The following is a 17,980-nucleotide window of genomic DNA, read 5'->3' as shown; positions in this document are numbered from 1 at the left end:
GGGAAACAAGCTTTCCAGGGATGCTTAGGCAGGGCCGTGCCGTATCCTGGCAACCAAACCCAAAGCCAAGTCCTCCTGAGACCCCGGCTCCAGCCCAGTGCTGGGCAGCACAGGGAACAGCAAGAGTGCACACCCCACCTCTTGGCTGGACCCAAGCTGTGCAGGGGTCCACACCCCTCCCTGGGTGGCCACACCCTGAACTGGCCTGCTTTTTCCATCACCGCCTCTCTGGGCTCCCAGGGTTGCCTTTGGCCATAACCTGATCTGTGAAGGGGCGGGAGGCAGGCGGTGGGGTGGGGTGGCGGGTGGGGACAATTCCTCCAATTACTACCCACACCCCTCTGCCACTTCTGATTCTCTGGATAATTTGTTTATAAGCAACCGCAGTTGAGGTGATGGGGATGGGGGTGTGGGGCCAGAAACACACCTCCCAGGCTCGAGACAGTCCTTCTCTCCAAGCCAGGCCAGGCCTGGTCATTCCTGGGCAACTCTCTCTGCTTTTCTGATCCAGCAGCTGGAAAGGGAAGCAACATGCTCTCAGCCACAGGCCCCCCACCCTCTTGGGAACCCTTCTCAAAGGTAAACCTGCCACGGTCTGCTCAGCCCGGAGAGGGGCAGAGCATTCGCTGAAGTCCACCTTGCTCAGGCTGGCTGACCGCCTAGTCAGTCTACTCTGCCTTCTACAGCAAAGCTCTGGAGAGACAGGCCCCAGGCTGGAGCACCCCGACTCTAGAGTTTCACCTTTGACCCTTAGTGTTCCCCCAGCCAGGTTTCTAAGAACATCTCCTTCTCTGATATCTCTCCCATTGGCAGCACCCCCACCCACCCATCCCCACTTCCCTGGGGCTCCAAAGAAGGAATCTCCTTGAGGGGTGAGTCCATGCCAATGGCCTTGGATCTGCGGCTCCCGGGGCTCCCCCTCAGCTCCTCTCCTGGGAGAGTCACAGCAGCCGGGAGTCTCCAGGAGAGGAGACGTTCCCATCTCTGCATACAGGGGACAACGTGGTGCGCCACCCAGACCCCCTCTCCAGGGCCGACACCGTCACCGCTCGGCTGCTGGGAATTTCACTGTGTCCTTCAACAGGCATTACCTCGGCAGCCAGCAAGCACCTCTCCTGGAGCGATTCCACAGCCAGTGTCTGGCTGATGCCAGGATACAATGGCTTATTCCTTGCATAGATTTGGGGGCAACTGTGAAGGGTTGTCCCAGCTCCAGACCTCTCTGTGGGACTGGCTGAGGTCTTGGTTATAACTCCACTGGGGTCGGCTTCTCTCTCTGTCCACTCCTGCACTCTTCACTCCCTTACAGGGGTCTGTCCTGAGAGCCCTCAGCACAAACTCCCTGCCCTGAAGATGCCTTTGCTCCGGGGCCAGCTGGCTGTGGGTGTGAGGGCCTGGGAGATCCCATCCTTTTGGAATTTTTGCTGCAAACTCAGAGTTGTAACTTCACGTCTTGACCTCCAGCTGACCGTGGCATTGGTCTGACCCCACAGGCCTCCCCTGGCCCCCACCTCTGTGAAAGCCTCCCTCCGCAGTCAGCACAATTGATGTTCCTCCCAGAGCCTCTCGGAGCCCCTTTGCCACACTTGGGCATCTGTGCTCTAGTCCTGTGAGCTGTACCTGCAACTTCTCGAGGCCTCCCTGGGTTATAGGAGCTGCTCCGCCCCCAGACACAAAGAGGTCATGTCCCTTGGGCAACCCTTAATCAATGACTGACAGATGCAGGCATGGGAAAGCCCAGCTTCTTTGCCTCAAGATGGAAATAGCTGGGACTTTGCCTGAGATAGTCATCTTCTCTAGCTTCTGCCCTGCCCTGCCCTGCCCCCTTCCCTCAATGCATTTCCCTAAGAGTGTATCCTTAATAAACCACATGGATTCTCATCTTGGGGTCTGCATTTGGGGAGCCCTATCTAAAACACTCCTGTCTTATAGGAAAAAAAGTGGAGTTCAGAGAGAACCCACATGCCAACACTTGAGCCTGGGAGCCTAGGATATTGTAGTTTTCATGTTTATCTCACTCAAGAGCCACCATGTGAAGATCACACACGCACGTTTCCTTCCATTATTTTTGAAAGCTTCTGTTGTTATAATTAAACCTTTAATCTACTACTTGGAATGTATTTTGGTGCATAGTATAAAGAAGAAAACTAATATTTTTCACAAACAGTTAGCTAATTATCATAGTACCACTTCTTTATTTACTTATGTTTAAATTAAAAATGAATTAGTATAAGAAATGATCTCTAAGATGTTCTTAAGCAAAAAAATAAAAAGAACAAACATCGAAGTGCCAAACAGTGTGTGTAATATTTGTTTTAAAAACCACGTACAAGTGCTTCTCTATGCATGGACGGTTCTGAAAGGGCTTATGGAAAACCTTTCTATAAACTGTTAATGGTGGCTGCCTCCAGAGAAAGAGACAGGGGTCTGGAGTGGAAGCCAGATCTACTTTTTCTTGACTACCCTTTGACCTCTTTGAATTTTTTATCATGTTCAGTTATGACCTTTTTAGTAAAAAATAAATTAATTTTAAAAATTCAAGACTCTGTAAAGTTGCAAGTAAAACATAGCCAAAGCTAATTTGAGCATAAGGGGATACCTATTTGGAAGAAGGCAGTAGTCAACCCTGGAGTTCCAGGCTTGGAGGGCAGCCTGTAGTGGGAGGCCTGGAAATAGGGACGTAAAGCTAACAGGACAGCCCCTCCTGCCTGTCCATCTGTCCCCAACCTAGATCGGAGGACTTCCTCCCAGTGGAAAGGTACCTAAAACTCACCTGGCCCTGCCACCCTGATGCCCTAGGCAGCGACAAGGCTCCTCTTCTCAGAGCTCACCTTCTTTTTCTAAGGAGGGGGTCACTTGACTACTCCATCTATGTCCAGTGCCACCCTAGGCTGACATCCCAGTTACAGTGCTGAGTTTCATTTAGAAGAGGGGACATGTTAAGTACCTTCTAGAACAGAACTGTACCCCTCTCAGTTGCCAATCCAAAGCAGATACCATTTCTTCCTGCCCAGAAGGAACATGGGAGTGATGGGACCAATGGATTCTTGCCTTCCACGGGTGTTTGGTGGCTCGCTTCCCTGGCCAGCAGCCACCCCAGGGTGGAATTCCTGGGGGGGAGATTGGGGGAAATTCCTGATCCAGTGTCCTGTGGGGACCCTCCAAAAAGGAGCAGTGAGGAAGAGTCCCCCGAGGAAGTGACTGCCTAGATGGTTCTCTCCCTGCTAGAGCCCAAGCTCAGAATTGTGGATTTTTTGAGGGACCAAGAATTATAAGCCCCTGTTGGCCAGGTTTTCTTTCTTTCTTTTTTTTTTTTTTAAAGGAAATTTAAAAAATTTACAATGTTGTATTAGTTTCCAGTGTACAGCATAGTGATTCAGTTATACATACACACATACATTCTTTTTCATTTTTTTTTCATTTCAGGTTACTACAAGTGATTGAATATAGTTCTCTGTGCTGTACAGTAGGACTTTGCTGTTTATCTATTCTGTACACAGTAGTTTGTATCAGACCAGGCTTTCTTTGTCTGGAAACACATCTCTTGTGAAAACCTGAGCCATCTAACTATAGGCACGTCCTACAGCCCTGTTCTCTGTTAGCCCTTAATCCTAGACCCAGGGGCCAGCAAGCACCATCATTGCTTCTCTAATATTTAACCCAGCTGGGAGGCTTCTCAGTGTTGGGCGGGATACCTCACTGTGGTCATGTCACCTTCATTCTCATCCTGCCTTGTCTTTCAAGGACTGTCCCCTTGTAACTCCTCTTCTGGTCACAAGGTTATGTGTTAATATTCCTCTGATTACACCATCCAACTAGAATAGGCTTAAACAAAAACACAGGTTTTTCAAGGCTGCAGAACCTGTGAGCAGGAGCCTTAGGAAGGTCCACCACTCAGAGCCCGGACTCCCATTGCCACATGGTTAAAAACATGGCTGCCCACCTTTCCTGGCTGTATAGGTTACAGATGTAGCCAAGGGAAGGATTGAGTTTCTCAGCCTGAATCAAACTCCTGGCCAGAAGATCTTGACTGGCCCAGTTTGGGTAACTGCTGTTGACTGAAGTTAAATGCACAACCGAAAAACTGCAGGTTATGTTTTTATTCAGGGACCTTACTGAGGACAATTGCCCAGGAGACAGCCTCTCAGATAACTCTGAGAAATTACTCCCAAGAGGTAAGGGAGGAGCCAGGATGCACAGGAGTTCTTTGCTGGAAAAAATGTAATCAAACATCAAAAGATTACTGCTAATCACAAAAAACAGACATTTCAAGTTAAGGATTTTAGTGCTTTTCTGTATACGTGAAGATGCAAGAGGCTGATCTCTTTTGAAATTATCCCTTAGATATGCTAGTTAACTGTCTAGGGCCAGTTCTGCAGCACAGAACGCTCCCTGTTTTTCTCCATCCTGAATTCCCCTCAGGGTGCACAGGGTGGGGATGGGAGGGGTGGAGGGGGGCAACAGTAGTGGCTGCTGGCTTGATCCTTGGAGAACTAGAAGGGTGGACAACATTCTTTGTTTACTGGAATGGCAGGCAACGTTCCCCGTCCACACTGCCCACCCCTGGTTCAGCTCCTCAGGCCAGGATGGAGGTAGGTAGCATTGGGGATTGGAAGCAGGTAAGCGCATGGTACAAGATGGCTGCTAGACACCCACCAACACTGTCGAAATAAGGGCTAGGATTAGAGATGATTTTGAGTTGAGGAGACACCTCTGAGAGGCAGACAACAATCTAAGTGTATAGAGGATTGTTTCTACTTCAGGAGAAATATATGTAAATTACAGGAAAAAAATCATGAAATTCAAGAAAACAGGAAACACCCTTGATCCGTTCTATTCAATTACTATTAATGTCTTGTTCAACTCTCCTGCCCCTCCTCCACTTTGTCCTTGGGTGCATATCCCTCCAGTCTTTTTTCTCAGTTACTTATAATACATTTTACATATATGTGGTAGCAGACTATGCGTGCTCAGCCTGCTTCATTAAAGAATCTAAGCTCTTTGATCTTTTTTCTTTTTTGTTGCATTAGAGAGACAGAATGCAAATATTTCATCTCTCCTCCGGGAAGGTCTGCATATTAAGCCCTTCCTGCCCTTGAGGAGAGAAAGGGTAACCAAGTTTGGGTTGCTAAATGATGGGCTTAATGGCTCATCAAATCAGGTCTATTGTGAAAGAATGAGAGAAGATGAGGTGTTCGTTGGCATTTGAGGTGAGCATTAAACAATACTCTTCTCTCCCTATCAAGTTTTGAACCAACTGCGAAACAAAATTCAGTAATCAGACAGGTGGAGTTGAAATCGTCAGCTTTGGGCGTGAGGAGACTGATGTGAATTTCCAAGGATCTGCAGCCCCTGTTGGGCTTCCTAATATCATACCTGCCACCAGCCCCCTCCCCAATACTCAGAACAGCTGTTCTTGACACCCTCTGCATATGTATCTACAAAAATGGATCCAATCATATTCAATTTGCTCTGAAACCAGTTTTGTCTCTTTGTGAAGCTCCATTAATTGGCGTCTGAGGTGTCTTAACATGGGGACTACAATGAACATCCTTATTCATATATTGTCTTCAACCTGTTTGACGATTGCTGATTTCCTTATGATTAATTCCAAAGAGTGGATCACATTACACGTGGGTATACATTGCTGCTATATTGGTCTCAGAAGGATGGTAATAATTCAGAATCTACCTAACAGGGTATGCAAGTTCCGGTTTTCCACCCATGCTCATCAGCATTGGTAATTATCCTTTTTCACTCTTTGCAAATATCAGAGACCAGAAACATATTATTTTAATGTATATTTCTGATGATATTAAAGTTGAATGTCTTAATGTTTGTTGTGTAGTTTTATTTCTTTTGGAATTGATAGCATTTGTTTGTACATGTTTCTCTTATTGATTCTTAAGGGCTCTCTACATGTTGAGGACAATAACCTTTTGCTCTCTGTAATATGTTGCAAATCACTGCCCACATACACATTCCAGTCGAATTTTGTTTTCTGGTTTTTCAGATGGTGTATGGGAATCATTTAGAAATTTTCCAGTATTCACATGCTAACTACATTTATTAAGTATTTACTATATGACAGTTTACTATATGGCACTGTTCTAATCGGTTCATAGTTATTAACTTATCTAATCCATACAACAATAATCCTATGAGGTACATACTATTATTGTACCAGTTTTATGGTACATAAAGTACCATACTTTATGGTATGGAGAAACATCTTGCCCAAGGGCACACAGCCAGCAAGAGGGATTCAAGCCATTGCCCGTCTACGGGTTCCTTGTTCTAACCATGAGGTAATGCCACACGTATTCACTCTCAACCCTGGAGAGTCTGAAATATTTCCTTGGGATGTGACTGGTATGTGCATATTGAAAAAGCTCCCCAGGCAGTTTTCACCTATCCTTGGGACGAGTACCAGTTGTTAGTGATGTTCTATTTGTTTGTGTTTTGCTGTATGGAAGTCTTGCATTTTTACCTAGCCAAATTTATCCTACTTTAGTCGTCACCAAAAATTTAATAGTCAATCTAAGAAAGAGTGAAAAATTCTATTTGAGTCAATCTGAGGATTATAACCTGGGAGACATTCTCTCAAAGAGATCTGAAAACTGTTCTGAAGAGGTAAAATGGGAGGCCAGTATGTAAATGATTTTGTCAAAGGGATCCGTGCAATCAAGTTCACACCTTGGTAGAAGGTTGCCCCTAGCCATGAGGAAGACATCTTAGGTAATGGGTTTAGTGCTTTTCTAAGTATGGGAAGATGCAAGAAACTCGGGTCACAAAATCTCCTGAAAATGCCTAACTATCTGAGGGCCAGTTCTCAGTTTTCCCAAAGCACCTCATCCTGATTGTCACCCTGAATTCCTTGCAGGGTACACTGTAGGGCAGCGACTGCAGTGGTTAATGACTTGATTCTTACAGAACTGGACAGTGGACAGCATTCTTTATTTTACAATCCCTTCCCTTTTGGTCTTAATTTCTACCAACGTTTGGGAGGCATTTCATGACCAATTTGTCCCATGGCGCTAGAAATGCTCGTTCCTAGGTCAGGCGAGGATTTCATCGACAGGTCATTTGATGTGATTAACAGTAGCCAAAGGCCACTGGACCACCTGTCTTACTAGTTGTCATGGTCCAGGAAACGGCCCCCTCTTTTTGCTTCTCCCATGTCTCTAGAATTACACCAATTTTTGATTACCACAGTCATTGGTCTTATAGAACTATATTTTAATCAATCATTTCAAGTCACCTAATCATCATTAATTTTATCAGAGGCTCAGTCACTATTTGGAAATGCAAGAAACAATAATCTTGTAACATAGACAGACTACAAGTAATATAGCTAGTAACATGAATGAGGTCGTAAGTAAGTATTTAAGCCAAGAACTTTCTTAGGTGCAGCCCAGTATCTCCCCGGGTCATTTGACCAGTCTGTTCTGCACTATCTTTAGGGGAAATGATATATTAGCGTTGTAGATAAAGTTCACCAGAGATGTCTGCGCATACAAGATGAGCGCAGGGTCATCGTGACCCCTTACAAGACTGAGAAAAGAATGTTATCATCTAAGGAGCTACATGGCTGGTGCCAGAATTTTTAAAAATGATCTTTATGGCTGAGGAGGTATTTCTGCCACTGGGGAGGTCTGGTTAACGCATAAAGCAGGTGCACAATTCACATTGGAGGGGAGGGAGGAGGCCAAAGGGCAGAGGAAAAGTTTTCTGTTTAAATTGTTCTTGTCTTGCCTTAAAATGTGAATTTTTACTTCATCACCGTCTATTTTTTCTTTACTACTGCAGAAAAAAAAAAAAAAACCTTCCTCAGTCCAAATGTATCAGTTATCCATTGATTCACCACCCTACACTCCAAAGCATAGTAGCTTAAAACATTAACCATCTGTTCTTCGTTATGATTCTCTGAATGGCATTTGGGTGGTTTTTCTGCTGGTCTCACCTGGGATCACTCACGTGGCTAAAGCTGGCAGTTGTTGGTTCTGGCTTTGGGCTGAGGTGCTTCCAATACACGCCCTCTCCTACTCGAAGAAGCTAAACTGGCCTCCTTCGTGGCATGGTGGTCTTAGGGCTCTGAGAGGGTAAAGTGGAAGCTGCAACATCTCTCCAGTTGGATCCAGAGGATCTAGACCTGGCCTGGTGTCACTTCCCTGAACTACATTGGCCAAAGCAAGTTACTAGTTCAGCCTAGCTTCAAAAGGTAGAGAGACAGATTCCATCTCTTGATGGAAGGAACACTAAAATCACATTGCAAAGGAGTATAGCCCTAGGAAGATGTGATTCAGTGGCCTTTACAGTAATGCCCTACCACAATATGTTAAAATCACTCTTTCTGCGGAGAAACATTTTAATGGAGGTACTGGGGATTGAACTCATGACCTCAGGCATGCTAAGCATGCACTCTACCACTGAGCTATATCCTCACCCCAATACTTTTTTTTTTGAGGTAAATTTCACATAAGATAAATTAACCATTAACCATTATAAAGTGTACAATTCAATGGCACTTAGTACATTCACAAGGTTAGGAAACCATCATCTCTATCTAGTTTCAAGATATTTTCATCATCCTAAAAGGAAAACGCACATTCATCGAGCAGTCACTCCCAAATTTCCCCCACTTACTCTCAGCCCCCTGGTAGAAACCACTGCTTTCTATCTCTATAGAGTTATTTATTCTGGATGTTTCAGCTAAATGGACCCATTCAACATGTAGGCCTTTTGTGTCTGGCTTCTCTCACTCAGTATAATGTTTTCAAGTTTCATCTACATCATAGCATGTGTCAGTACTTCATTCTTTTTCATGACTGAATAATATTCCATGACAGGGACATGCCACATTTTGTTTATCCATTCATCAGTTGGTGGACGTTTGGGTTGTTTCCACCTTTTGGCAATTGTGAATAGTTCTGCTATGGGCATCCAATACCCTTGATTCCATATCTAAGATTCAATTTTGTACCTGGTTGGGGTAGGAAATGGAATTCCATTTTCTTCCTTTTATCCTATTGACATGTATTTATAGACTATCCTTCTTACACCAACTTTATCTGTCACTCTTAACATGTAATGGCATGTGCCCTTGGGCAAGTTATTTAACCTCTTTGTGCTTTTGTTTCCTCATCTGTAACTTGGGATAGTAATAGTAACCAACCTCACAGGGTTGTTATCAGGATTAAATGAATTAATACACATAATATGCTTAGAACAGGGTCCAGTGCCTGGGAAGTACTCAGCAAGTAACTATTATTATTCTTAGTAACCCCAAATTTCTACATAAGCCAGAATCCATTTGGGTGTTCTTTTCTGTTCTGTTGTTTTATTTGTCTACTTCTATATTTAAGGAGCATCCTTTTATATTCTATTTCAATAGCCAGTAGACCAACTCTACCTTCCTTGTTCTTTTTAAAGAAGTTCTCAGTTCATCTTGGTTGTTTGGAATTCTTCCAATTGAATTTTATCAAGTTCTTCTCCCTAAATCCTGCTGGGATTTTTATTGGAGTTACATTTATAGATTAGTTTAGGGAGAATTGAAATATTTTTATTACCAAGTTTTTCTATGCCGTAACATGGCTCTTCATTTATTAAGCTCTTATTTTATATCTCATAGTACAGTTTTATAGATTTTTTTGGTACAGTTATTGCATATTTCTTTTGGTTTATCCCTGGATATTTTATATATTTTGTTGCTATGGTAAATGAGATTTTTTTCATTATATTTAACGAGTTACTATTTGTATATAGGGAAACTATGGATCTCAGTTCTTTTTTTGTTGCTACAGTTTTTCTTTCTTTTTTTTTTCTTGGAAAAGCACAAAATCTTCAAATAATTACCTTCTTTTCTCTTTTTGTACCATTATATATACCTATATATTTTTTCTTGACTTATTGCACAGGCTAAGACTCTCACAACAGTATTGGATAAGAGGCAGTAGCAGGTGCAAGATGGTACTGAGGAGAGGCAGTGGGTGGCATGGGAGATATTTCAGCAGAACAGCATGAACGGGAATAGGCACGAAGAAAGCAGGGATGTGTCTAGAGAATGGGGCAAAGAAAGGAGAAGCTGGTCTTAAATTCCCAGGGTGGGGATTATGGGTTTGACGTCGCAAGTGGTGGACATCGGACTGGTGTGACCAGGTTGTGTTTTAGAAGTATGGGTCAGATCATGATGGAGGGTAGACCACAGGGAGGTGAGACCCAGATAGGGTGATTAGTTAAGTCCTCACCAATCATCAACGGGTTGATGGTGAGGACAGGAGCTATGTAGTGTCTGCTGGTGCCCCCTGTGGTAAGCAACACCAGGTCTTCTGTTGAGATTAGGGTTAGGTCCTAAAACCCGAGGGTCTCATGCAGCATTGGGGAGGTTCGTGTTTCCTCCTCCAGAGGGTCAAGTGTGGCAGGATCAAGCTGATAGCCTGCCCCAAGGGCAGCCTCTGCCCTCCCTATCTCGCCCTCCAGAAGAATGTCTACATGCTCAGTTGTACTACCCAGTGGGGACGGGGTTTTGTGGGATTTGTGTGTGTGTGTGTGTGTGTGTGTGTGTGTGTGTGTTTTGTTAGTGGCTGTTGAATGCATAATAACGCAAATGGTAATCCATAAAAACTCAAGATTTCAGGCCTCCAAGTACTATGGCCCCAGCCTTCAGTGTAACGTCTGAGACAACAGAAAGCGGTGGTAACTTTCTCCTGCTGTGGTCAAGGCTTCCCCACCTGCCTCTTCGATTATCTGACCTTGGCTAGTTCAGCCCCATAACAGTCTGGAACATCAGTGGGCATCTCTAAGTTAGTAGGGATGGCTGCACCTCAAGGGTGTGGTGTGAGAATAGAAGCAGGTCTGGGAGAGACTGACTCACTGTGGTGCCAACACCTCCCCACTCCCCCCAGGGTCCCCAGGGCAGCCATTCAGGCTCCTTCCTTCCCCTCCCTATCCAGCCATCACAGCAGCAGAAGGGCAGAAGGCAGCCAGAGGATGAGCCCAGACCTGGAGACTGGAGAGAAGGCGGCTCAGCACCAGCACCACAGCAGCCGGGGCAACAAGGAGCAGGCGGGCACCAAGCAGGCAAGGGAGGAGGGAAAGCCCAGAAGGGCAGAGAAATGGGTGGAGGGCAGCCCTGTGAGGAGACTGGGAAGTGGGCTGTGTGTTTGAAAATGGGCGTTTGACTGGGGAAACAGGGACACTTCAAAGTCCTTGAAGGGGAGTTGGGGGTTTTGAGAGGCATGAGCAGCTCGTTCTCCTTGCTCAGCCCAGCAATAAACTTTCTCTGATCAAAAAAAAAAAAAAGTCCTCGAGGAAAATTAACATGGGGGAGGACAAGTCCTGGCACAGACTCCTTTGCTCCTCTCACCCCAAACTCCACTAAGAAGCTAGCGCCCCGCTGGTAAGGAGTCTATTTGGACCCCACTCCCAAGCTTCTCTCTGGTTCGGCTTAGCTTTCTGCTGCCCCTAGTCATCTTTGCTCACATAAGCATTAGAGCAGAGCAAGTGTTCCCAGCTTCTGAGACAACAAGGTCCAAGAATGATGGTGAACAGGAGATGGACCCTGATTTTCTGCCCAAGCCCAGCCCTGGATTCCTAGTTGGGAACTTTGAGTTGATAGTTGGCAAATAGGTATCTGGTGATGATGCAGGTGGTGGGCTGCTGGATGAGCAGGACTGCTCCACCCACAAGTGCTGAGGCTCCACCCATACCTGCTGAGGCTCCACCCACACCTGCTGATGCTCCACCCACACTTGCTGAGGCTCACAGCCTCATCTGGCAGTGCTCATGGATTTACCTGGGAAGGACAGAAACTCAAATCTATTTCTGGCAATAAAAGGTGCAGGCTTTTTTTTAGAGGCATCCAAAGCAGACCCCAGACTCTGAATAAGGTGGGAGACCACTCACCCTGGCAAGGTACTCGTTCTGATCACAGGGATCATGAGCTCCGCTTCAGGGAGGGGCTCTGAAGTTGCAGCGTTCTTTTTCTGTGCCAGCCCTTGGCTCACAGACAGTGCCCCCACCCCATCTCTGCTTGGCTTGTCGCTCACAGTGGGCGTGAAGAACCAATCCAAGTTTGGTTTTGGCTTTATTTTTGTGCACTTACATTTGCTGGGAGGAGAACCTATTGGAAATCAGCATAAGGGGAGCATTTTAATTAACGTAGCTGGTCTGAAACATTAGACTGACGCAACTTTGCTCCATTCTAGGGATGATCACAGTTCAACATCAGAAGAAAGCAATGAAGGAAATAGATCAGATGAGGCAATACTGGGAGTTTATGAATCCTGTGCATTTTCTTCTGGCTTCATAGTGATGGCTTTTAAACTGGCTGTCACCCATGCATGAATTACGGCCTCAACCTGGGAGGATGGGGAGGCCAACAAGACATACACCCCCGCATAGGACATGGGCACTCACCCGGCTCATAATTCTTTCTTAGGCTGCAAAAGTGGAGAGCACTGTGATGGCAAAGAGAGATGTGACCCTTATGATGTCTTTGGAAAGAAAAAAAAAAAGAACCAGAAAACAACCCTGGGGGCAGGGGAGCAAGGAAGAGAGCTAAGAAATAAATAACAAAGCGGGATGCTATTTACATACCCAGGGAAGGCCTCTGAGACTGCGCTCAGTGCCTTGGATGTCAGTAATAACTCGGTGATGGAAATAAAGAGACTCGGCTGCAAACCCAGCTTGCCCGAGATGGTATCAGCACTGTTTTTCCCTTTGTTTCCAGACACATTCCATCACAGCAGTGGGCAAGACAGGCCCGTCAAAGGAAAGAGTGAGGTGGGGGAGCTGGTGAGGCCAGTGGTCCCCATGAAGACTCAATTATGTTGGCTGTGAAGAGATTAATTAGAATTGAATTTTCTATTGATGTAAAACTGCCTTTTGCACCTGCTGCTGGCATCCTCATTACTGGTTTTCTATTACAAGGGATTACATGATGCAGTGAAATAAAGTTTATGCTTCCTGAGAGATGCTCTTAAAATAGGTTTACTGTACTTAACTGGTGGAGAAGAGGGTTGGTTACCTGAGTACCTGGGAGATATATGATTCAATCCATTTTTTTCCTCTTTTTTATTAAGCAAGGGAACCTCTATCCACTTCTGGAAATTGTGATGCACAGACGTTCTATGTCCGCTGGTCAGGGGATAAGCTCTGTGAAGGGAGGTCCAGGCTTGTCTCGCTCACTTTGTGCCTGACATTTACTAGGATGATGACACTGAAGGAATCAACTCCGTACATTTGGATGAGTCACAGCAAGTGACTCTCTGGAACAGGAGGCCCAGAGATCTGACTGTAGGGAATCGGAGACCCTGGGATTTCTATAATTTATCTCTTGGAAAGGGAGGTGAAACTGTGCACGGAGGGGCACGTGGCATCCGTGGTCTGGGAAGAGAACTGCAAACAAATGCCAGGTGAGTGGAAACTGCCTCCTGTCCCTTGAAGCACCTGCTCCTCTTTGCCAAAGTTGAGGTTGGAAGGTGAGTGAGACCATCCCTGCCCAGGACGGGCTCAGTAAACGTTTGTTAAATGGAAACAGAGGCATCACCCTCAAGAGCCCTTAATCCTCTCCAGTTGGGATAATGACTAACCCTTTGGCCTCTGCTGTCCCAGATGGTAAGTGGGCATAAACCAGGATAAAGGGGGCTATGGGAAGCAGTTAATTCCAGCAATTTTGTTGCTGAGAATTGCTGAGAATTATTCAGCAACAATGCTACCTTCCAAACTTGCTCTGAATTTGGGTCTCCAGGGATGCCAATGGTACCTTGTTTGTATGTGGGTGCACCTGGAATCGCCACATTCTTGGGGACCTCTCGGGGCAGGGACGGGACGCAGAAATGGCACCACCAGTGTCAGCCCATGTTGTCTTTCCCTCATGTTTTCAGGAGGAACCCTCTTGAGCCCCAGAACGCACAGATATCCCTGCTTCTCCTGAGCAGTCACCATGGTGAATTCTTCTCCACACAGGGGGACATGGAGACCTGGGCAAAGTCTCTGAAGCATCACCAAATTCTGGTTCAGAATGAAGGCGAAAGATGATCCAGCTGCACACCTGGCCCAGCCTGGCCCTCTCTTCCTCTAGGAACAGCAAGGCATCCTTGATAGCTGTGGTTCACCAAGGAGGTTCACCTCATCCAAGCAGTGGGAGAGGTGGTGTGCAAAGGTGGGCTAGGAAGTGACTTCAGAGATACAGATATGACTAATCCAGAAACAGGGAGGGGCCAGGCCTTTTCATGGTGGGGGTCACAGTATCTTTTATGTGACTGATTATACTATACATTTCACCCCAACTGAGTGAAACCTCTGAGTCCAGCTTGTGTCATACAACCATTCAATATTTATTGAGCACCTACTACGTGCCAGGTGCAGCTGGGCATGCAGCTGTGAATCTGGCAGGCATGGTCTCTGGCCTTCTGGAGTGTATATCCTGGTAGGTCCGTGGGTCTCTCTAATTAGACATTCAGCGTCCTTACTCTGGAGCAAGATAGAGCCCTAAGGCATCATATTGGGAAATCAGTCACAGCCACAGCCATTGCCTCCGGGCATGTGGAGAATGAGGTTGAAATTGGGGATTAGGAGAAGTTTTTAAAGAAGTATTTCATTGTAAAATAAAACAGACAGAAAAAAAATCAGCCCAACCAATTTATAGCTTAAGGAGTTATCATAAAAACCACCACCCAGATCAAGGAACAGAACTTCTCCAGCATCGCTACAAGGTCCTCACATGTCTCCTTTCGATCTCAGCTGCCTTCCTCCCTGCAGAAGCGACCGCTCTCTGGACCCCAGTAGAAATCTGGTCTCTGTCTTCCTTTACGGTTTCATCACCTGACTGCCTTCCTAGACATGTGTTGTAGTCTTGCCATTTTTCAAAATCCGATCTATCTTTTGAGTCCTTTGTAATCTACAAGTTTTCCCCCTCCATCCCTTCCTATTTTTTTTACAATTTTTTTTACAATTTATCTGTTGAAGAATCTGAGCCTTTTGCCCCTCGCTTTTCCACTGTCTGGAATCTGCTGATTGATACTCTTGGTGGAGTTCAAGGTGTTCCTCTGTATTTCCTGCAAACTGGCAGCTGAATCCAGGGGTTGGATCAGACTCCAGTTCAGTCGTTTTGGCAAGACCATAGGTGGCGGTGTATTCTTTCATCAGCAGACACATAATGTCTGTTTGCCTTGCCTTTTGTGAAGTTAACAGCTGTTGCTGCACAATATCTAGCTCTGTTCATTCACTGGGGTTTAAAATGGTGATAATTCTATCATTTCTCTTTCATATATTAACCTGAGTACCTCTAGAAAGAGATGCTTCCACTCATCAACTGTCTGGCTACCCAGTGGCACAGTTCAAATATTAAAGGAAGGATAAATGTTTGATTCTTTCCCTTTATTTACCAGTTTCTGAGAGAATACATTTGTTCTTTCTCCTCTGAAGGTGACTATGCTTTAAACAGCCTTATGAATTAAAGGTTTAAATACACTTGATGGTTTTAATTCACTACAATTATAATCTTTATTAAAGCTCAAATGGTTCCATATTCGGCCACTGGGAGCCTCTTACAGATGGTTTCCGTGTCCTTTTGGCATGATCTTTTAGTCTCTGACAGCCTCCTTACTATCTGCTAGCTACCTAGCCTCCTTGCTCTCTGTAGATAGGGGACTCTATCTACCTATCTGTCTACCTACCTATCTTTTTTTAAAAAAAGTCAAGAAAATGAGAAGACAAACCATAAACTGGGAGAAAACATTGTAAAATACACCTCTGATAAAGGACTGTTATCCAAAATGTACAAAGAAATAAAAAGAATACCATAAAGATATATGGAAAAACATAAACACATATTGCTAAGCGAAGGAAGCTAATTTGAAAAGGCTGCATCTGTATGGTTCTGACTATATGAAGTTCTGGAAAAGGCAAAACTACGGAGACAGTAGAAAAGATCAGTGGTTGCGAGGGGTTCAGAGCAAGAGGCGGGAGGGGGAGGGATGAATAGGAGGAACACAAGGGATTTTTAGAACAGTAATAATATCCTTCGTGATACTATAATGGTGGATTCATAACATTATACATTTGTCAGAATCTGTAGCGTGTACAGCACAAGACTGAACCCAAATGTAAACAGTGGACTTTGGTTGATGTTGGTCAACATTGGTAGGTGGATTGTTATAAAAGTCCCCACTGACACTGATGGTACAGGAGATTGTTGGGTGGGGGAAGGGGGTACTGGGGAACTCTCTGTACTTTCCACTCAAATACGCTGTGAACTTAACTCTTAAAAACTAATTATATTACTTTAAAAATGATAAAATGCCTCACAAGTGTATACCAGTTCTTCCAATTCAAGAATTATCGAGTGTTTACTTAAAGTCTTCTTTCTTATACTAAATTCCTTTTCTTACCAAAGAATTGTAGTTCTCAAGAGCACAGGAGATGACAGAATTAGAATACCCAACAATTACTTATTTACTTTATTCCATGCTATACACACAAACATCTAAAGCACTAACACTACTTCGATCAACATCATTATTGAAAATAATTTTTTAAAAAGAAAAATAATTTAAAAATTTTCTGTGTGCTTTCTTCATTCTCTTATTCCTTCCATTTATAAATAGCTGTACTCTATCTATATTTTCAGAGCGTACAGCCATTATATACTACACTCTTTCCTTTTTAATCCTCATTTATTCTTAATTCCATAAACAACCAAATATCTGGTGTTCATTTCACTTCCTTATGCTAACATTTCTCTAGTCACTTTGGCTCACTGAAGCTCAGTTACTGGTAGATTCCGCAGGAAGGGCTCAATATTTCCTGAATTTTTGGGTAGTGGTAACAGTTTGTATCCCTTATACTTTTTTTTTCAATATTTTTTTTTAGATTGGGAAGTAATCAGGTTTATTTATTTATTTTAATGGAGGTAGTGGGGATTGAACCCAGGATCTTGTGCATGCGAAGCACACACTCTACCGCTGAGCTATGCCCTCCCCCTGTTCCCTTTATATGTAAAAGTCAATTCTCCAGATCCTTGGTCAGTATGTTATTTTCTTGAGTATCTTCAGTACAGTACTTAATTTTCTTGTGGCACAAGTGTTACAGTAAAAAAGTGGACGATAGTCCAGTTTTCTGTCCCTTACAAATCATATGCTATTTTTGCTTACTCAAAGGAATTTTATTTTTCTTTAAAGTTTCATTATTTTACTAAAATTATATAAATAAGTATATATATATAAACTTATTTATATATATTTTATATATTTATATACATATATATGTGTGTATATATATATAAAAATTATATGTTGGCCATTCTGGGTCCATATTCTCAGGAATGTGGTGTGACTGTTCAATTGTAGTTTCAACCCTTTCTTATTTCTGAAAGGTTTTCTTGAATTATAGCTTCTAATATTTGTTCTGATCCCTACTTTTGTTTTTGTTCTTCAGGGAGTCCTATTCTCTGTATGTCGAGTCATCTTTACGTGGCTTCAACATTTGTCACTCTCTCTTGAATCTTTTGTATCATGATCATTTCTTTGTGCTTTTTAATATTTTCCATTTTTCCCATCTCCTATTTCTTCGAAGGCATTATCTGTAATGTTTATTCAGTCCTGGATTCTTTATGATTTAGTCTTAATTTCTGAATTTTTTTTTTCTTTTAAGCCGAATTCCTCCCTGAGTCTGTCATTTCATTTCCGAGTTTTTTTAATTTCTGATTTGTGTTGTTTGTTATACTGCTCCCTTAATTTCTTATAGCTTTTGGAGGGGGTAATAGTAGCTTATTGCTTTTTATTTGTTTTGTAGGCATGTCTTTCTGAACGCTTTTTATTATCTGTAGAGATGGTATTCTACTCCTTTTTCTCCTTTTTCTTATTTTGTGTGGGATATGACCTTGATCCTTTTCTTCCGCTCATTTCTGTAAAGATGAGATTAATTTTTCTGAACTTTTAGAAGGCGGCTTAGTTCAAGATAGCTTTTCTAACTTCAC

General features: G+C 43.8%; 1 non-coding gene across 1 annotated transcript; it reads right to left on the bottom strand.

Annotated features, from left to right (window-relative positions):
* Positions 1-16,910: 16,910 nt before the first annotated feature.
* Positions 16,911-16,983, bottom strand: TRNAA-CGC (transfer RNA alanine (anticodon CGC)). Its single transcript has one exon. It is a non-coding gene; the product is annotated as a tRNA-Ala (tRNA).
* Positions 16,984-17,980: the final 997 nt, after the last annotated feature.

This window comes from Vicugna pacos, chromosome 9 (genome assembly GCF_048564905.1).
Source record: "Vicugna pacos chromosome 9, VicPac4, whole genome shotgun sequence".
In the NCBI taxonomy this organism is placed as follows: Eukaryota; Metazoa; Chordata; class Mammalia; order Artiodactyla; family Camelidae; genus Vicugna; species Vicugna pacos.
This window is presented reverse-complemented; position numbering and strand designations above follow the sequence as displayed.